Source organism: Bos grunniens, chromosome 23, assembly GCF_055505025.1.
Source record: "Bos grunniens cultivar Pamir isolate PY7600 chromosome 23, Bosgru_T2T1.0, whole genome shotgun sequence".
Classification (NCBI taxonomy): Eukaryota; Metazoa; Chordata; class Mammalia; order Artiodactyla; family Bovidae; genus Bos; species Bos grunniens.
The window spans coordinates 35,173,348-35,195,318 of NC_141187.1; the positions used below are offsets into that span (position 1 = coordinate 35,173,348).

At 40.6% G+C, this 21,971-nt stretch overlaps 1 long non-coding RNA gene and 1 pseudogene across 5 annotated transcripts in view; both read left to right on the top strand.

Moving 5' to 3' along the window:
• Window positions 1–21,971, top strand: part of LOC147347610 (uncharacterized) — a 462,458-nt gene that overhangs the window by 108,518 nt on the left and 331,969 nt on the right. The gene's annotated exons all lie outside the window — the stretch shown is intronic.
• On the top strand, window positions 15,735–15,827 carry LOC147347613 (small nucleolar RNA SNORA70; annotated as a pseudogene).

The window sequence follows — 21,971 nt, forward strand, 5'->3', positions numbered from 1 at the left end:
GTTATTATTCACACTGCAGGAAACCCTGAGAAAAGCTCAATGAAAGGAATGGCAGCCTAAAATTAAAGATCCATTTGGTGTGCATGGTGTGTGTTTTTAACACGTGGTTCTTTCCCCCTTGCTATCAGTAGACTTGATGACTAATAGTGCATTCAATTGCACAAATATAGAAAGAAAAGTTAGAATTAGTGTAAAACAAAATGTAAAAACCATTCATAAATACAGACATTCTATAAATAATGATGATGCTGAAACAATTTGTAAAGATTACTCTGATGTTTTTAGGTACCATCTTTTGAACTACTACTGGGCTTACTGATGCTTTGTTTGAGACTGTGTCAAAAGTAATCCTAAATAGCTCTTCAGACTCTGGTCTTAGCTTTCTGATTTATCTTCTTCTTCTTTTTTTAATATATGTATGTGTAGTCATGGTTTGAGTTGGGTGAACAAACAATGAAGGGAAATCCTAAACAGCTAAATCTTTTAATATTAAAACCTTCTGTATGTTCAGCACTTACCAGTTTACTCACACTTTTGAGTGCTAGTCTTTCCAAAGGACACCGTAGTAGATTTATTTACTTATTTAATGGATGGCAAAATTAAAAATGAGAGAAATTAGATGCCATTTAAAACTATGTTGCAAAAATAAGAGTCAAACAATAAAAATAGCAACAGTAAGAACAGTATGTTAACTGAATGCTTCCTGTGTGTTAGATGTTCTTCTGAGCCTTAATCCTTACCACAACCTGGAACAGTGTTCATCGGAAGATATAAGTGGGGACAGGGGCACTCCAAGCACAGGGAGAAGGCTGTGAAAAGTTTTTAAACAAATAGACAGGTGCTGGGAATGAGGATAATGTCAGAGTGGAGGATAAGGTTGAAACAGAAGCAGGGCGAGATCATCGAGCGCCTCCTATGAGGTGCTGAGGAGTTTAGATTTTATCTTCTAAAACAGGGACAGACGTGCTTTTTGTGAAGAGATTTTTGGCTTCTTGGGCCATATGGTCTTTGTTGCTAGTACTGCGCTTTACTGTGGTAGCACAAAAGCAGCCACAGACAGTACATAAACACATGTGCGAAACTGTGTTTCAATACAATTTTATTTAGAAAAACAATGGCAAGTGAGCAGAGTATGGCCAATGGGCTGCTCTTTGTTGACCCCTATTGTAGAAAACTGAAAAACTAAACTTTTAAAGGAAATTAAAGCACAAGACATGCATTGCTTCTTCCAAAAGGTACAGGGAGGGGGGAGGGAGGAGGGTTCAGGGTGGGGAACACGTGTATACCTGTGGCAGATTCATGTTGATGTATTGCAAAACCAATACAATATTATAAACTTAAAAAATAAAATAAAATTCAAAGAGAAAAAACAAAACAAAACAAAAGGTCTTCCTCACCTGATGTCAAATACAATGATTAAATTGAACCAAATATCAATTATTTCCCTCACTCTGTCAAGGAGAAATGATTCCACTGGAATAAGGGCTAGGGCTTTCTCCTGCAAGAATAACATTGGTCCCTGGCTTGCCTGGGATAGGCTGCTTTATATCTGTTGCTCAGCATTATAACTAATAGTACCTCTTTCACCTTTACAAGCCCTGTTGGGTAAGTTATATATGGTGACCTTATTTTGACCCTAAGAAGAGGTTCATTTTAGAATTTCCACAAAGGGATAGGCATAGTCATAATATTTTGTAGCTGGTATGGTAGGTTGAGAACTTTACCATCTGGAGTGGAATCCTGGCTCTGCCCTTGTTAGCCGTGTGGCTTTGGGCTAATTGTCCATTTTCTCCCAAGTCAAGATTTCTTTTCTTGAAAATTGAGAGTGATAGGTTCTTTCTATGTAATAAGGGCTATGTGAATATAATACAATGACGTTCATAAAATTCATGGGGAAAACAATTTGCCCAGTATTGCCCATGGTGATAGGACTTTGCACTCAGACAGAAAGGACATTACCGAGCAGCCGCAATTACCTTGCAGAATTTATTGCTTCTCTTTGAGCCTCAGATCCTCTTTGGAGCTAATAATACCAGCTCTTCAGAATTGTTGTAGTTATTAAAAGATAATATGTGTAAAATGTCAAGCACAGTCTATAGTTAGCACTTAATGAAAAAATGCAGTTTTTACTTTTTGATCTAAATATGATGATGATAATAGTAACTTACTGAACAATTTTTGGAGGCTTCTCTAGATGCAGTATATCTCCTGTGTGATCTTATATGCTTAATGCTAATTTCCTCTGACTTTTGGGGCTCTGGTGCACTTTCGAATCCTTGATTTCCGGGGGCCATTCTTCAGTTGTGGCAGAGCTCCCTGTGGTTTTTTGTCAATAGGGAAGGCCAAATGAGATCCCTGCCTGAAGAAGCAGGGCTGCGGACACCAGGCTATTTCTCTCCTACTGCTTTGCCTGTACCTTTCTATCATTTTTGCTGGAAGACCTGAAAATAATTGGGTGAAGCTGCTACTCACTTGTAGCCTTCTATCCAAGTTTGACAAGTATGTTGCTCCAAATAACATGCACCATAAATGGCTTGAATCTAATAAGCAGTTCTGTTTGGACATGCAATCTGTTGTCCTTCTTCCTTCCTTGAGAGGGAAATTACAATCTTCTAAGGCTCTCCTTCCATTTCTATAGAATGTGGATGCTAATTTGAAAGCAGTCTTGTACAATGGAAGCAAACAGGCTAATTAGAAATATTTATGGGCCTGTTAGTGAATATATGTCTAATTGAAATAACAAGGCTCTCCCTGAAGGGGAAACATTACTTTGGTTGTAGGAATAATTAACTTGTGCTGTTACATTGAAAGAGGATAAAACCCTATCTCTCCTGATAAGATCCATTTTTACTTCATCAGACCAAGGTGTCTCCAAAAGGACTCATTAGTATTTTTATTATTAAATTTTAATTAAAAAAATCAAACTAGACTTTCACATGTCTTATTCCCCTGAGATATTCACTTTCAACTCTTTCAGTTGATTATTTTCATACTTACCACCATATCTCTAATAATAGGTTTGTGTTATTCTTTTAAAATAACTGAAAAAAATTTTAAAACAAAGTGATATACAGGTATATAGTTAAAAGAATCAAGTATTTCCACATTGCCTGTTAGTAAAACCAGCATATCTGTGGCACACCTTATGTTTCTTACCTTCCTAGAGGAAATCACTTTTTGCATTTACATCCATAATTCTATTTAACATGATACTATTACTATTTCTTGACTTTTAGCTTCATTAAAAATGATCTATTAACTTTGGATTCTTGAAGATGAGAATTTGGTTTTCTTTTATACAAATACCAGTCCCACTCTGTAGGTGGACCCTTTCTACTTTCCATCCTCTCAGTATAGGTTAATCGTAATTTGGGATAGACTGATATTCTACATTTACATTTTCACAACCATGTTAAACTGTCCATGCCTAAGCTGTGATATACTTTGGTTATTTTTGCTCTCCTGCATAATATTTAAAAATACATTTGAACTTAGCACTAATTCTATCCCAAACTCTGCACTTCAGTATGTAAATCTGTGCTGTATATGTTCTTTGAAATCTGATATTTTTCAATTTTTCTTCTGGAAGAAACATCTTCTAGAGCCTACTGGCACATTCTCCTAGTATTAATTACTATTGTCATCCAGAGATTAATTACTAACATCATCCAGAGATGTTATTTCACCTCCTTTGTTTTCACCTTTGACTTTCTCATGTATTGAACCCCCTGGATCCAAGATCTTTGGCTTTACTGATTTAGTATGTCATTTTGCCTGGGTATATCCTCCAGTAGTTTCCTGAGAAAAGTAGAAAACTATGTGAAGGATGAGTTAATTTATATTTTGCATGTCTGAAAATGTCTTTATTTTATTGTTGCACTTAAAAAAATTTGAGCTCCATATTGTCCTTCCCCCAGTCTCTGGGAACTTCTGTTCTACTTTCTGTCTCCATGAATTTGTCTGTTCTAGATATGTTATATAAGTAGAGTCATACAATATTTGTCCTTTTGTGTCTGGCGTCTTCCACTTAGCATAACATTTTCAAGGTTTATCCATGTTGTAACATATATCAGAGCTTCATTCCTTTTTTATGGATGAGTACTATTCCATTGTGTAGATATACTACATTTTGTTTATCCATTCCTGGGTTGTTTTCACCTCTTGACTGTTGTTAAGAATTTGGCTATAAACCTTGCCTGATGCTGGGAAAGACTGAGGGCAGAAGAGAAAGTGGGTAACAGAGGATGAGATGGTTGGATGGCATCACTGACTCAATGGACATTAATTTGAGCAAACTCCGGGAGATAGTGAAGGGCAGGGAAGCCTGGCATGTTGCAGTCTATGGAGTCACAAAGAGTTGGACATGACTAACTGACTGAATAACAAATAAACATTGGGGTACAAATATTTGTTTGAGTTCCTCTTTTCAGATTTTTTGAGTATAAACATGGGAATGAAATGGCTGGGTCATCTGGAAATTCTATGTTTTGAGAAACAGAGAAGAGCTGTTAAGAGTGAAGTTTGTCTTTTTTTTTTTTTTTGTCTTTTTCTTATTGGGACACTAAAAGGGTGAGATTTTGCGAAGTTGTCTTGGCAGGCATTCCTCAGCTTTCAAGAGCTTTCTTTTTGAACACATGGCTATTGTTGGGTTTTGGTGACATGACATTATTTGTATAGACTATAACTGGAATCAATAAGAAGGTCTCAGTTGATCAAGATCTTTCACAATGACCTTTACTTATGATGGTGAGAAAGGATACCTGGGCACAGGCTGAGAGGAGCTGCTGTTGAGTTTCCTGGTTCCATCTGGTATTTGCCTTTCATGCCTGGTCGTTTTCTTCTGTGTTGTTTAGGAGCAGAAGGATATGCTGGCCATCCGGAAATCCTGGTGTGCATAGCTTTTCTTTTTTTTTTTTAATTCCTGTATTCTTTGAGCATTATCTTAATTTTCTGATTCAGTTTACCCCATAATATTCCTGAGCCATGATTCTGTTGATTTGGTGGTGAGAATACTGTAATTACTATTTGCTTTGGAACAGAAATGTGATGACTGCATGATAGTCATGGAATAGAGACTTTCTTTATCAAGATACTGCCAACTATGGCTGATATAATTTAGTAATCACCTTAATTGGTATTACCTTAGAACCAGATTTGCTGGATAAAATATAGGATTTTTTAATATTTATATTTGGATAAATAATGAATAGTTTTTAAAGTATAAATGTGTCCCAAGTATTACAAGAGACACACTTACTCTAAAAAATTATTCATTGTCTGAAATTCACATTTAACTATGTATTCTGTATGTTTATTTGCTAATCTGGCAACCTTCCTCAGAGCACCAAATGCTTATAAAATCCTTCCTTTTCTTCAGAATGTTGTTGAGCAGATGTATTGCCTGTCTGTGTGACTTTGTTCCTCATGCATTTTGCAACTGGCTCCTGTCTTTCACGGAGAAGACAATGGCACCCCACTCCAGTACTCTTGCCTGGAAAATCCCATGGACAGAGGAGCCTGGTAGGCTGCAGTCCATGAGGTTGCGAAGAGTCGGACACAACTGAGTGACTTCACTTTCGCTTTTCACTCTCATGCATTGGAGAAGGAAATGGTAATCCACTCCAGTGTTCTTGCCTGGAGACTCCCAGGGATAGCAGAGCCTGGTGGGCTGCCATCTATGGGGTCACACAGAGTTGGACACGACTGAAGTGACTTAGCAGCAGCAGCAGCCTGTCTCTCATGATGTCAGTGCCCTGCAGGATACAGGCGGCAAGTGTCGTTAATGAAGAACCATGTTGGATAACTTTGACAAGTCAAGGATGCTATTGCCTGTATAACCTCTGTGGGGCTGGAATGCATACTAGACAGGGAGGTGATTTTCAAACCAGGGAAAAGCATGCCTGAATGGAATGTCTCAGCTGAAGTCCAGCTGAAGTCCTGCTGAAGTCCTGAATGAATGCAGACTTTGCTTGTCTGGTTCTTGGATGGTTGGGGAATTGGGAGGAGGGGATACAAAAAACTGGAAAATCCTGAAAGAGATGGGAATACCAGACCACCTGACCTGCCTCTTGAGAAACCTATATGCAGGTCAAGAAGCAACAGTTAGAACTGGACATGGAACAACAGACTGGTTCCAGAACAGGAAAGGAGTACGTCAAGGCTATATATTGTCACCCTGCTTATTTAACTTATCTGCAGAGTACATCATGAGAAATGCTGGACTGGAAGAAGCACAAGCTGGAATCAAGATTTCCGGGAGAAAAATCAATAACCTCAGATATGCGGATGACACCACCCTTATGGTAGAAAGTGAAGAGGAACTAAAAAGCCTCTTGATGAAAGTGAAAAAGGAGAGTGAAAAAGCTGGCTTAAAGCTCAACATTCAGAAAACGAAGATCATGGCATGTGGTCCCATCACTTCATGGGAAATAGATGGGGAAACAGTGGAAACAGTGTCAGACTTTATTTTTTTGGGCTCCAAAATCACTGCAGATGGTGATTACAGCCACGAAATTAAAAGATGCTTACTCCTTGGAAGGAAAGTTATGACTAACCTAGATAGCATATCGAAAAGCAGAGACATTACTTTGCCAACAAAGGTCTGTCTAGTCAAGGCTATTGTTTTTCCTGTGGTCATGTATGGATGTGAGAGTTGGACTGTGAAGAAAGCTGAGCACCAAAGAATTGAGGCTTTTGAACTGTGGTGTTGGAGAAGACTCTTGAGAGTCCCTTGGACTGCAAGGAGATCCAACCAGTCCATTCTAGAGGAGATCAGTCCTGGGTGTTCATTGGAAGGACTGATGCTGAAGCTGAAACTCCAGTACTTTGGCCACCTCATGGGAAGAGTTGACTCATTGGAAAAGACTCTGATGCTGGGAGGGGTTGGGGGCAGGAGGAGAAGGGGATGACAGAGGATGAGATGGCTGGATGGCATCACTGACTCGATGGATGTGAGTCTGGATGAACTCCGGGAGATGGTGATGGACAGGGAGGCCTGGCGTGCTGCGATTCATGGGGTCTCGAGGAGTCGGACATGACTGAGCGACTGAACTGAACTGAGCTGAACTGATTGAGTGCTGGGACAAGGAAAGCAGGAGTCAGACCAACTGCCTTTTCCCCAGTTGTGTTCAGAGGGACTGTGAGCCCAGGCTTCACTGATGATGAGCCACTGCTGTTAGTACTACTGTGCATGCATGCTCGGTCGTGTCCTACTCTTTGTGACCCTATGGGCTGTAGCCCATCAGGCTCCTCTGTTCATAGGATTCTCCAGGCAAGAAGAGTGGAATGGGTTGCTATTTCCTCTTCCAAGGGATCTTCTGGACCCAGGGATCTAACCCACGTCTCCTGCATTTCCAGTATTGGCAGGTGGGTTCTTTCCTGCTGAGCCACCTGGGAGTCCCTTTTAGTTCTATTGTTCAGCTCCAAGTCAGAAAGAACTGCTACCCAAAGTTGATTCTTCCTACCTTTACAACTTCTGCCCCCTAGTGAAATTTTCTCCTGCTATTCTTTCTAGCTCCAAGCTTTCAAATCTGAATCTTCCCCTGTTTTTATATTAATATTTTAAGCTCAAAAACTATAGCCACTACAGCTGCTAGGTGAAGTTAGACAAATTTCATTGTGTCTAGATTAGCTTTCAAATGAGGTTTGATAAATTAAATTATGATAATCTATAGAGGAGTGGATGAGAAATAAGGATTTGGATTCATGTCATAATGTCACAGCAGCACAGAGCTCTCTGGATCTTCTTTCTTTCCTCTCTCTCTCTTTTCCCCAGATGAAAGAATTATTTCTTTTTCTACCCAAACCACCGCAAGTCAATGTCCAGTATATTGCAGGAAAGGGTTACTTTTATAAACCAGAGGTGTACTGTAAAAGGCATTTGAGGGCCCCATCTAGATAGTTTTTCAGCTTATTTTCTTTTTGACAGCTTTAAAGGGCCTTTAAAAATTGCCAGGAGAGTAGATTCATATTTTTATCATTCCACCTGCATAGCATTTTAGACACATTTATATTCCTGAAAGCATAATAATACATAACATTTAGCATTTAATTTATGACTCCTGCCACATCTGGTAAAAAACTCCTTCTGAAGCAATAAATCAACCTCTTCATGTCAAATTGCCATTCATTCTTTGACCTCCTCTGTAATTTATGGTTTGTGAGTGCAAAATGGGAGAAGCAGCTTAAATCAAGTGGATTTTAATTAACAATCTTAGAAAATTCAGAAGAATATTTGCAATTTATTCATGAGGGGAGAGGACTTGGTTGCTAGAAGGAAGAGAAAAAAAAAATGCAGCTGATTTCCATGGGTACAAATTGATGTCTATTCTGGGTGCTTCGAAACCACAACATGAAGATTTTTCTCCGCTTTGAGTTAGAAAGACAAAGTGATTCTGATAGAAAAAGCTGTCCAAGCTCCCAGGACAGAATCAATTTTCTAGTAGAGATTTTGAGGGAAAAGAGTAGGGGGAGACATGTAGCCATCTTCTGCTTATGCAGCCTTTAACAGAGTTGCCTGGCTGCTGACACGGTGCCTTTCATGTCAAACAATTTTATTTCTAAGCTTTTCACAGTGTGTCCTAAGTAGCTTCTATTAGCATTGTCCTGTCCGTTTCCTTGGCAACAGAGCTGGTCAATTTAGACACCATTTAAGAGCTGTGGAAAAAGCAACAGCCAGCAGTGTGTTGGGCAAAATTACAGAGAACAAGCTGAATACAATCCTTGCTGGAGGAGATGCATTTTCTACCAGGGCCCATTTTATTTTAATTAAAATTGAAAAGCTCTTTTAAACAGGGCCCTAGATTAAGTACAAACCAGAGTCATCTACTGTACAACCATTGCAGCTGCATTCCTTAATGTTATCTCTTTAACCTTAATGGATTGCTTGCACTTTTAAAAATAAACAAGGAGGGAAAACCTCGGGGCAATATGGTAACTTCTTGTTATTCATCTTTAGAGTAAATATAGAATGGAGAGAGACAAATCTTTTCCTGTCTGGAGTCATGTTTAAATGGAGCACAAGATCCTCCAGCTTTACATACAATAATTCTAGTTTATCCTGCATGAGAAAATCAACTTTTACTTAAGATGTCATCAGTAGTCTTGTTTGCTGTTAATCTTGCTTCATTACTTGTGGTGACTGTATGTAGCCATTTCCCCCCAATAACTTTACATGAGTCATTTTGAACATGGACTCAACTAGAACTTTGAAAAATTTCAGGACTGAGTTTTATGTTGGTATTTGGCTTTGCACTTACCATTACACTCACAGCTTTTTGTATGTAGGATAGGATGGAACATAATTTGAGGTAGGGGAGAACTTTTCTCCTAGTACAGGATATGTTAAAATCCTTGTCCTCTGGGATGAAAGGAAGTTGATTTATATATGTGTATATTTGCAAATGAGACAAGAAGATTGATTACTTCTATAGGAACTTGTTCAGTTCAGTTCAGTCGCTCAGTCATGTCCAACTCTCTGCGACCCCATGGACTGCAGCACACCAGGACTCCCTGTCCATCACCAACTCCTGGAGTTTACTCAAACTCATGTCCACTGAGTCAGTGATGCCATCCAACCATCTCATCCTCTGTTGTCCCCTTCTCCTGCCTTCAATCTTTCCCAGCATCAGGGTCTTTTCCAATGAGTCAGTTCTTCGCATGAGGCGGACGAAGTATTGGAGTTTCAGCTTCAGCATCAGTCCTTCCAATGAATATTCAGGACTGATTTCCTTTAGGATGGACTGACTGGATCTCCTTGCAGTACAAGGGTCTCTGAAGAGTCTTTCCAACTCCACAGTTCAAAAGCATCAATTCTTCGGCGCTCAGCTTTCTTGATAGTCCTGCTCTCACATCCCTACATGACTACTGGAAAAACTATAGCTTTGACTAGACGGACCTTTGTTGGCAAGTAATATCTTTGCTTTTTAATAAGCTGTCTAAGTTGGTCATAACTTTTCTTCCAAGGAGCAAGTGTCTTTTAATTTCGTGGCTGCAGTCACCATCTGCAGTGATTTTGGAGCGCAAAAAAAATTAAAGTCTCTCACTGTTTCCATTGTTTCCTCATCTATTTCCCATGAAGTGATGGAACTAGAGACCATGATCTTTGTTTTCTGAATGTTGAGTTTTAAGCCAACCTTTTCACTCTCCTCTTTCATTTTCATCAAGAGGCTCTTTAGTTCTTCTTCACCTTCTGCCATAAGGGTAGTGTCATCTGCATATCTGAGGTTATTGATATTTCTCCTGGCAATCTTGATTCCAGCTTGTGCTTCATCTAGCCCAGCATTTCTCATGATGTTCTCTGCATAGAAGTTAAATAAGTAGGGTGACAATATACAGCCTTGATGTACTCCTTTCCTGATTTGGAACCAGTCTGCTGTTCCATGTCCAATTCTAACTATTGCTTCCTGACCTGCATACAGATTTTTCAGGAGGCAGGTCAGGTGGTCCGGTATTCCCATCTCTTGAAGAATTTTCCACAGTTTGGTGTGATCCACACAGTCAAAGGCTTTTGCATAGTCAATAAAACAGAAGTAGATATTTTTCTGGAACTCTTGCTTTTTCGATGATTCAGTGGATGGTGGCAATTTGATCTCTGGTTCCTCTGCCTTTTCTAAATCCAGCTTGAACATCTGGAAGTTCACAGTTCACGTACTGTTGAAACCTGGCTTGGAGAATTTTGAGCATTCCTTTGCTAGCATGTGAGATGAGTGCAGTGAAGAGGAACTAAAAAGCCTCTTGATGAAGGTGAAAGAGGAGAGAGAAAAAGTTGGCTTAAAACTCAACATTCAGAAAACGAAGATCATGGCATCTGGTCCCGTAACTTCATGGGAAATAGATGGGGAAACAGTGGAAATAGTGTCAGACTTTATTTTTTTGGGCTCCAAAATCACTGCAGATGGTGACTGCAGCCATGAAATTAAAAGACACTTGCTCCTTGAAAGAAAAGTTATGACCAACCTAGATAGCATATTGAAAAGCAGAGACATTACTTTGCCAACAAAGGTCCGTCTAGTCAAGTCTATGGTTTTTCCAGTGGTCATGTATGGATGTGAGAGTTGGAGTGTGAAGAAGGCTGAGCGTCGAAGAATTGATGCTTTTGAACTGTGGTGTTGGAGAAGACTCTTGAGAGTCCCTTGGACTGCAAGGAGATCCAACCAGTCCATTCTGAAGGAGATCAGCCCTGGGATTTCTTTGGAAGGAATGATGCTAAAGCTGAAACTCCAATACTTTGGCTACCTCATGTGAAGAGTTGACTCATTGGAAAAGACTCTGATGCTGGGAGGGATTGGGGACAGGAGGAGAAGGGGTGACAGAGGATGAGATGGCTGGATGGCATCATTGACTCAATGGACATGAGTTTGAGTGAACTCTGGGAGTTGGTGATGGACAGGGGGGCCTGGTGTGCTGTGATTCATGGGGTTGCAAAGAGTCAGAGACGACTGAGTGATTGAACTGAACTGAACTGAACTAAGATGAGTGCAATTGTGTGGTAGTTTGAACATTCTTTGGCATTGCCTTTCTTTGGGTTGGAATGAAAACTGACCTTTTCCAGTCCTGTGGCCACTGCTGAGTTTTCCAGATTTTCTGGCATATTGAGTACAACACTTTAACAGCATCATCTTTTAGGATTTGATATAGGTCACCTGAAGTTCCATCACCTAGCTTTGTGAGGAACTTTAAGATAGCTTTAATATCATTTTCACTTTAAGAAATTTGGACAGAGAGTTTGTATTTAGAAATAGGGAGTTTTTGATACTACTGTCTCTACTATGGTGAGTGCACTGGGGCACTTCAGAGTTTGCATCCTTTTAAGTTCAGTTCAGTTCAGTTCAGTTTCTCAGTCGTGTCCGACTCTTTGTGACCCCATGAATTGCAGCACGCCAGGCCTCCCTGTCCATCACCAACTCCCGGAGTTTACCCAAACTCATGTCCATCCAGCTGTCTCATCCTCTGTCGTCCCCTTTTCCTCCTGCCCCCAATCCCTCCCAGCATCAAAGTCTTTTCTAATGAGTCAACTCTTCTCATGAGGTAGCCAAAGTATTGGAGTTTAAGCTTCAGCATCAGTCCTTCCAGTGAACACTCAGGACTGATCTCCTTCAGAATGGACTGGTTGGATCTCCTTGCAGTCCAAGGGACTCTCAAGAGTCTTCTCCAACACCACAGTTCAAAAGCATCAATTCTTTGGCGCTCAGCTTTCTTCACAGTCCAATTGTCACATCCATACATGACCACTGGAAAAACCATAGCCTTGACTAGATGGACCTTTGTTGGCAAAGTAATGTCTCTACTTTTTAAGTTAGACTCATCTAAATGGAACTTTGTAAGGCAGTGGATGCCTATTTATAGAAAACATCAAAGCAGAGACATTAAACTTGCTGTTGGAGATATCTTAAGTAGGGTTCATGCCTCAGTAGAATGCTCAATTGATGACTTTTAAAATCCATTTTTATGCTGACACTTCATGATCCTGTTCCTGAATTTGGAACAAAATATATATTCCCCTAAGTAGTCCAGAAATTAGTGAGAAAAAATGATCCCTGAACTTTGTTTTTCCACAGTTATCTGGGAATATGCTTTATCTCTTTCTATAGGCTCCTCTGTTTAGGGGGAGAGGTGGGGAAATACAGATATGTTCATTTCCAAGCCTTTTGGATCCCTCTCTTATCAACAAATATAATAAATGACTCTGTTTCATGAAAGTTCTTGATCAAATGTTACTGGGATCATAAAGTTTCTGAGATTTCTCTGTATTATTATTATTTTTTCATTCAGTAAGAATCAGCCTGAATCACGCTTCCTGTTGAAAGGGTTACTGGAGCCTTAAAGGCATTCCAGTCAGGATCTCCATGACTAGATAACAAAGATGCCAATTAATGCTGGTTGTAAAGGGGAACAGTAGGGCCCACCAGTCATTTTCCCACATGGCACACAAGAACAATTAGATACACAGGCTGACATTTCATCTTTGGTATTTACATAATGTATACTACGGTGATTGATAGGAAAGAGGTACATAGATGTGACAGACTGACAGAGGATAAGGGCAGAAGCCGTCCATCTTTTTCATTATGATGACCGTTTTAACGAACAGACCAACTCGTTTCTGCAGTCCATTAAATCAGTTGACAGTGTAAACATGTGGAGAATAGCCCTGGGAATTGGGTTTGTCAGGTGAGGGCTCTCCAGCTAGCAGGGAGGGGTTGTGAGACTCTTCTGGGGCTGCTGATTCTGGGGAGAACCACTGCCATTCATCACAGGAGATCCTGCTTTTCTCATCACCAGAGGCTCAGGATGTGGAAAAAATTCGTGCCTCCAAGATGGCGTCTAGCAGAGAGCGCTTTCCTGTCCTTTTATGTTCTTTTGGAATTCTCTGCAATGTCAGGTCTCTGTTTCCTGAGCTCTGAACCTGATTCATTGAATAACCTTGAGCAAATGACAGCCTCTCCTAGCCTCCTGTTTTCTCATCTGTGAAATGAGGCCCGCTCCTACTCCAGCTCCCTTTCCCGATGGAATAACTCTTTCTGAAAAGCATTTTGATCTCCATAGGGAAAGGGGTTATACAGCAGCATGGAATTGTATTTGATTCTGTGCCGCCCACAAGTTCAATTTGTGCGGTCCCGGCCTGACTCCATAAGCAAGCTAAGTGCTTCTTGGTGTGTGTAGGTAATACACGCCCGAGAGAGGCGTGTTTACATTTCAAAGTGAGGAGCACGAGATACCATTTTTCTCATGCCCTTGATCCAGTAAAGCAGGGTTTCTAGTTTGGGCTCTATTGGCATTTGGGTGTGAGTAATTCTTTTCTGTGAGAAGCTGTCCTATGCACTGTTTACTAGATTTACTGAGCATGTTTATTAGATCCCAGTATCACCTTCCCCTCCTTCCCTGAGTTGTGACAAGCAAAAAATGTCTCCAGACATTGCCAGATGTCTGCTGGGGTGTAGAATTACCCAGTTGAGACACTCTGCTCTCAAATGTGCTTGGATAGTCACCCCACAACTCAAGATGGGGCTTGTACTTGAATCTGGCCTATGATGGTGCTTATATAAACTTCCAAGGTTTGAAACAAATTCAGTAAAGAAAAAAAATCCCTTTTTTGTATTTTAGTACAGCTAGTTACATGATAGTCTCCTGGCATTTCCCCCCAGAGGATTGCTGCTGCCTCTCATGGTGATAGAACAAACAAGGAAACCTGGTCTCTGTGCTGTGAGCTTTTCTTAGTTGAAGACTAAGGAAACTGTTGGGTCTATTTAAAGAGATCCAACCAGTCCATTCTGAAGGAGATCAGCCCTGGGATTTCTTTGGAGGGAATGATGCTAAAGCTGAAACTCCAGTACTTTGGCCACCTCATGGAAGAGTTGACTCATTGGAAAAGACTGTGATGCTGGGAGGGATTGGGGGCAGGAGGAGAAGGGGATGACAGAGGATGAGATGGCTGGATGGCATCACTGACTCGATGGGCGTGAGTCTGAGTGAACTCCGGGAGTTGGTGATGGACAGGGAGGCCCGGCGTGCTGCGATTCATGGGGTCGCAGAGTTGGACATGACTGAGAGACTGAACTGAACTGAACTGAAAGTCTATGGATTGGAAAGCAGACACCCAGTCATGCTGTATGAGATACAGTCTCCTCTACTAACGATGCTATATGTTTTCTTGGAAAAGCGTCTGGCTTCACAGTTGCGGCCCATTAGCTGGTTTTGTATCCAACAAGCATACCCATCGACTGTTTGTATATTCAGGGTGCTGGCCCACTCTGCTGGGCGGGTATAGTCTATAAGCATGATGTAATCATCATAATTAAGTCATAAAACACTCAGGAAGCACCCTGGCCCAAATAACTAAGAGATGAAATACTTCATCTGTGACAGAAGGCCAAGGAACAGAAAAGTATTTGGAGATATGGTTAATTATTCTACCACCTGAAAATGCTAGGTGTATTTTTTGAAAAGCAAAATTAAATGTTATTGGAAGAGGATCTTTTTTTTCTGAAAGAAGCCAAGCATTTAAGAATTTAGAATCCTTTTTTTTTGTCTCGGAAAGTGCCATGGTCACACACGTGTGTTCACTGAATGCTATTTTCTGTAGTGTAATTTATCAGATACCTTACAGAATTGGAATTTGATAGTTTCTCCTTTCCAGGAAACAAATATGGAATCAGGGGGTTAAAAAATTCTCTTGACAATCAGAAGAGACCCCCCAAACTTAGACATCAAGGTTTGTGTGTTAATTGATCAATTAAATCATTAATTTCTTCACATCCATTCAACTATGACCAGTTCCCAGAGAAGAGGAAGCTCAGGTCTGGGAAACAGGTTTCATGCTGTCTACTGAGAGTCTAGAGGGGGAATGTGGGCTCCAGGTAGGCATTTTATCTTGCCTCTTTGGATTGTGTGGCCTATATGGTGAGGGGCACTGCTGGGAAAGGGGCAGAGTAAAGTCCTTTAAAGGCCAAAGACCAGAGGAGGGACTCTTTCACCTACTTGTCTTAATAATCAACCCTGTGCCCGAATCTGGTTGAAACAAGAACAGATATTGTTGTCATGAGTTAAGTGTGTTAATATACACAAGCCACTGAGAAGAGTATCTGGCACATGTAGGCACTCTGTAGATGTTAGCTACATATACTGTTATTAGTGCTGGAAAAACCAACCAGTTTCTGGCTCTCAATTTATTTTGGCACACTTTAAAAAAGTGTACAGAGATCACTTGAAAAAGGAAAAGTTTTAAACAAATTCCATTGTAGCCATTGCATTCCTACAAACAGTAGCCCTCTTGGTAGTATATGCAGCCTGTTGCTTTAGGGGTTCCCTTAGGGACCTTGGAGATAGCCCTTTCCTTTAGATATTCATGTATGGCTTCATGCTGTCCCTAATGTAGGCTCCAGACAGGTATGTGTGGTGCCTTTGGAAAGCCCCTGGGTACAGTGATCAGGGTCCTCATTGGACAAGGTATAATGCCCATCTGTAACAAGCTGAAGAACAAAGAACATGTGATTGAGGCCCTACACAGGGCCAAGTTCAAGTTCTCTTGCTGTGGGAAGATCCACATCTCTAAGAACTGGAGATTTACTGAGTGTAGTGAGGATGAATTTGGAAGCATGGTGGCAGAAGAGCAGTTCATCCCAGGTGGCTACAGAGTCAAACACAGCTCAAATTGCAGCTCCCAGAAGAATGTCAGGTCCTGCACTCATGAGAGCTGTGGTGTTGCCCCTGCGTTACTCATGCCCACCAATAAATCCTACTCTGCTGTCAAATAAATAAATACATGAACACAATTTTAAACAAACAAACAAAATTTCCGGCACTGCCATCTTCAGAGGGTTGTTTCCTTGCCATGAAGTAAAGTGAAGTGAAATTACTCAGTCGTGTCTGACCCTTTGTGACCCCATGGATGGTAGCCTACAAGGCTCCTCTGTCCATGGAATTTTCCAGGCAAGAGTACTGGAGTGGGTTGCCTTAGCCTTTAAATGGTGCTGCAGATGTTGAGGATTGGTGGCTTACTGGAAAATTGTTGAGGGCTCAAGATCACACCTGTGGCCCGTCCCACCACGTCTCCAGATCAGTGCTTCTGTCAGTCATTCACGGTGCCCAGCGCCTTCCACTGGACCTTGTTTTACCATCTAATAAATATTCAGGTTAGTCAGGGGAAGAGACTGATGACAGAGTAGACAAAATAGTCTAAGGTCACTGGTGCTGCTGGGAAAACTACTCAAAGTATATCCTGTAAGTGGCTGATCTGTTGCTTCCCTTCAAGGATTAACTACAATTTTGACATTATAGCTCAATTGTTTGGTCAGGTGCTTATTGATCTATTATTTAGACTTTACTTCCAGAGGAATGGTTGGCTAGCTTATTTTTTCTAAATGTGTAATAAATTAAAAGAAATTCTGGCTATATGAGTAACTGATTATTCTTAGTAATCTGCTTCATGAATCCTTTAAGAATATTGCTGGCTAACTGTGTCAAAACACAGATGATAAATTGAGTTTTAAAATTTTAAAAGTGATGCAACTTTTTTCCCTCTTCATCACCTTTGCATCATTGAACTCCACATGAATCCAGAGTGGGACTGACTGTGGATTTTTCTGAGTTAACAAATCAAGGTGTCAACTCAGGCTCATTTATTACTTCTGAATGCCAGAAATTCTGTCCAAAAGTCTGAAAATAGCAAGGGCCTCCAGAATGAATCATCTCAATTCATTTTCGGCTTTCAGCTTCCACTGAGTAATTTTTACAATTCAGTTCATCTAGTTGGGGAGAAGTCTAACTGGTGGGACTGTGACAAATCAGGGTTGGAAACTTGATAATAAAAAGGAGGACTTGGTAATGTCAAACTTAAAAATTTTCGGTTTTCACTGCTGGGCAAAATGTGTTGCAATTCAAGCAGTAAGAGGCTGGCTGTAAGTCCGAGAGTGTGATCCAAAGCTATTTCAAAGCTACAGGATTTATTTTATGCCATGTTGATCCATTTCATGCTATCAGAATTAGTTCCCTAGCAAGATAATTGTGTCATGACATAAAATTCATTCAAAACATGAACATATTTGTTTTTTCTGAAATAAAAAGGTCATCTGGTAGGGAAACACTTGTCTTTTTTCCCACATATCCTTGGTTCATTCCCCTTTAAACTGGTACTGCCTTTCTCTTTCCTCATTAATAAAGCTCTTTGTTTCCTACAGAGGAGAATAAATAAACCTTTCCCTTCTCCACAGAAGAGCCTACTGTTTAAGTGTGTGTTTTCTACTCACTTTTATTTGTGATGAATTTGTGATTAGAAAGATCCCCACGTTGCCCTCTTCTGTCAATCAGCTGAAGGAGAGCTGGGAGCTCACTCATGTAAACATATAGGAGAATAGCTACGTATTTTTAATATCTTCATCTTATAGGAATGTTAATAGAATGATCACTCTCAGTAGTTTCTGAGTCACTTAATAAAAACCTCATTTAATATGCAATGGTCTCTTGAGATTAGACATTAAACTGAGGCTCTTGACTCAGTATCAAGACTGAATCAGAAAATAATTTAAGTGAATCGAGTTTTTCTTTGGGAAGATGATCTCCTTTGGGGGCATATGGTAGCATCTAGTTTTCTTGTGTTGACCAAGATCCTCGGAAATATACCAGGCTCTTGAATCTTTCCTTTTTCCTCTATTTCCCCCTTGAACATGTGTTCCTCTTATTACATATTCCCTCAGCACTGTTTCTTTTTTCAAGGTGGCAGCCGTCTAAACTGAGAAGTTAATGTTGACAGAATTTAGATACAGGAAGTGTCATGAGGAATTCTAAGTCCATCCCTTCATTTTATAGAAGTGGGAATTGTTTCCAAATGAAGCCAAAGATTGTGCATAAGAGTCCACTGTGACTTAGAGACAAAACCCTGGCACGGGAGCCTGGGTCCGGATTGGGGATCTTTTCATGACAACTTCCACCTTTCCGATTTGCCAGTGGCTGCTAGTCCCCTTCTCAAGATCAGTTTGATTTAAATGGGAACTCCGGAGAACACATTGCAAGAAGCTGAAGAAAGGACTCTGGCAAGAACATGAGAGACAGTAGCAGGATGGTATGGGTGCTCTTTTAGGGGAGAACAGTCTTTTAGATGCCTTAAAATCCGCACTGTTTGGTGATGGTGAGATCTGCCTAGCAACCAAGGCTGGCCACAGGTAGACGCTGCTGAGTTGCTGCCATTCGCCTCCAGTAAGCTTTGTGGGACCTGTCCACCCAGATTTCTTCCAGTTATATAAGTACAGTCTTCACTTTAATTTCCAGGCAATTAAAATGGAATAAGGCAACATTTTCTTTCCAGTTTTCCTTTGTTCCTCAAAGTGCTTTTTAATTAAAAATCCTTATTCTTTGTAGAAAATTTGAAAAATACCAGACGGGTTGAAAGAAAAAAAATCGTCACTTACTGTCTTGTTAAAGTCAGTCACTGTTAACGCTGGTATTTTGCCTTTCTATTTTAATCTCATTCCTTTTTCAAGGTAAAGACTAAAGGTAAGATTTTTCTTTCTTTCTCTTTTTTTGACCACCCTTTTTTTTTCCCTGAAAAGTAATATATGCCCTTTAAAGAAAAAATGGAGAATGTAGGCAACTATAAAGCAGAACATGAATCATTAATAGGCTTGCACCCAGAGCTAGTCTGAGTGACATGTTTCTTTACAGCCTCTTAACAAAAAATAAATCCATATTTCCCCAATTCACTTCTTAATCATGTTAACCAGTGTAAAGCTAAAAGGAGTTGCTGATGTTTTTCAGTTGGGTAAGATGAAGACCTTTCAATTAGTTGCTAAAATCTGTTTGAATGTGAGGCAAAATCAGATACAGGTGAGCTCTCATTTCAAAAGAAGACTTCAGGTTGGACTCTCCTATTCTAGTTCACATTTTAAAACCCATGATGGAACATTTTGAACACAGTAGAGGAGCCTTCTAAAATGTCAAGAATAATTGTAACCTCTTTCAGCAAGGTCTTTTTTTGTCCTTTTCAGAATGCTAGAGATGAGGCAAGCAGAATTTGTGGTCTTAGGTGGGACTCTTGGTAATATACAATATGAAGCGATCTCTCATAGAAAGGATGCTCATAGTTTAAGTGTACTGCAAGGACTGTGGCCTGTTACTGCTAGCTGTCTCTGAGTGAGCATACTTTATTGTTATTCTCAGATCACCAGGGTCTTAAGTATTCCCTCACTTTCCTCGGCCTGTGTCTCTTCCTTTTGACAAAAGGGAAAGTGCAGTCTAAGAACACTGTCTGATGGAGCCAGAATGATTGGCTGACTCTTCTCCAAACGTACCTTTAGCTCAGCTTGTGCCTCCAAATTACAGTGATGGTGGTTTAGTCATTAAGTTTTGTCTGATCTTATGACCCCATGGACTATAGCCCACCAGGCTCCTCTGTCCATGGGGTTTCCCAGGCAAGAATACTGGAGTGGGTTTCTATTTCCTTCTCCAGAGGATCTTCCCGACCCAGGGACTGAACTGGGGTCTCCTGCCTTGCAGGTGGTTTCTTTACCTAGTAAGCCCCCAAGCAAGCTCTCAAGTTGCAGTACCCTTGATTATCTAATGGAATTATTTCTTCTTGCTCATGTGCCCCACTGCAGGTACTCTTTCCGAGCTCCAGTGGCAGTTGCTACTCGGATTTTTACTGTGGGAAATGAAGCTTAGGATATGTGGGCATTGTTCTTAGACCTATACCTTCTCCATGGAACATCATAGATCTTCTGCTTATTTTCTTCACCTTCCTAAATTCCCAAAGACTGCATTGAGGTGGAGAGGAATCTCTATTCTCTTCCTACTCAGTACCATTGGGACGTCTGCAAAAATTTAACCCAACTCAGTGACAATCAAAACTCCCCTTCCTCTGCAAATAGCTCTCCAGTTGCTTCTTTCAGGCCACAGAAATGAAGAAATGCTCATCCAACTATCAGAGAGATCCCTGGGTGGGCACAGCCAAATATGTCTTCCCTGGATGAGATGTCATAGGCTTTCAACTTGTTTCCAAGTTGGGGGAAGAGTGAGTCCCCTCTGAATCACACTAGGATAATAATAGCCTGTCCCAAATGTTCTGAACTGTGAGTGTGTAGACTCAACGGGGGCAATCCATCATCTTCAAAATGTGTATCTTTTGCCATCATTCCCCTGACAGCCCCACCTCCTGCACTGAGGTGACTGAGTTGACTTTCTCTTCTCTCTGGTGAAGAAAGAAAAACACTATGGTCAAGTGTTAGTGACAGATAAAGTGGAGGGAAATGTTTTCTGACATTTGCTGCCAGGATCACCAGACAAGTGACTTAGTCTGAGTCAACGGTGAATATTCCCTTATTGCTAAGAAAGGACCGATGGGTCCCACTACATTTGACATGTACTGTCTTTGACACATATCGCTCCTCCCCATGGGTCAGTGACATGAGCAGCTCTGGCTTTAGATGGATGACTTTCAACTGATCTTGCATTTTACCTTTAATATGCTTTTTTTTTCGTCTTATTTATCTATTTCTCCATCTATTTTAAAATCCACTACCGGATTTATATACATTCACCTCCCCAAATTAAAGCATGGTAAACATGTAGGCTTGATCTGAGAATTTTTAAAAAATTGTTTTCTTACCAAAAGAAGTTGAGACAGGAGCCTTAATTTCTAGTTTCACAGAATAGTAAATTTATTGCTCAGACCCTCTGTGACCTGACTCCCCTGCCTCATAAATGAAACAGATGATACCTGAAGAATTTATCAAGAGGAATAAAACTGACTTCTTCTGAGATGTTCCCCGTCACCTGTGCTCTTCATTAGGTGGGGATCAGTTAGTAAAACTAGCTCCCGGCTCTGTTCCTAGGTGTTTCGTTTAACTTTGTTTTGTATTTTCTAGACACAGTTCTCTGATATGAGTGAAAGATCCATCACTTTGAGCTCTTTAGGTTTATTTCAGTTGTGGGTTGAATTGTAAATCTCTGTTTTTATAAGTGCAATGAGATGGGCAGGGAGAATACCCACGCAACACGTGCTGGAATGTGGTTAGTTTATTGCCATGTGTCTGAGGACCTGGAAACAAATGGTGTTTAGAACCACAGAGAGCTAGCCAGAGAGATGAGCGATAGTTGAGTGGTTGTGATCAATCTGAATTGGGCAATCCGATCAAGTGGATAATCGGTTTAACGTAGATGCTGAGCAGCTCTCCTGCCTTTGCAACAGCAGGATGGAGGGGTAATTATTTAGGTTTTAGGTAATTATTTCCACTGTTCAATTTCACCTTTTCTGGGACAGTACATAAGATGGTCACCTCCTCTTTAAAAAGTAAGTTCTAAATGTTAGTAACTCTGATCTAACCATGTTTAAAAAGGAAATCCATTAATCTTCACTGTCAAGAGCCCTGTTACAAGGTGATTGTTTCCCTACTCATAGCAGAGATTGAAGGTGAAGAAAGTGTTAGTCACTCAGTCATGTCTGACTCTTTGTGACCACATGAACTGTAGCCTGCCAGGCTCCT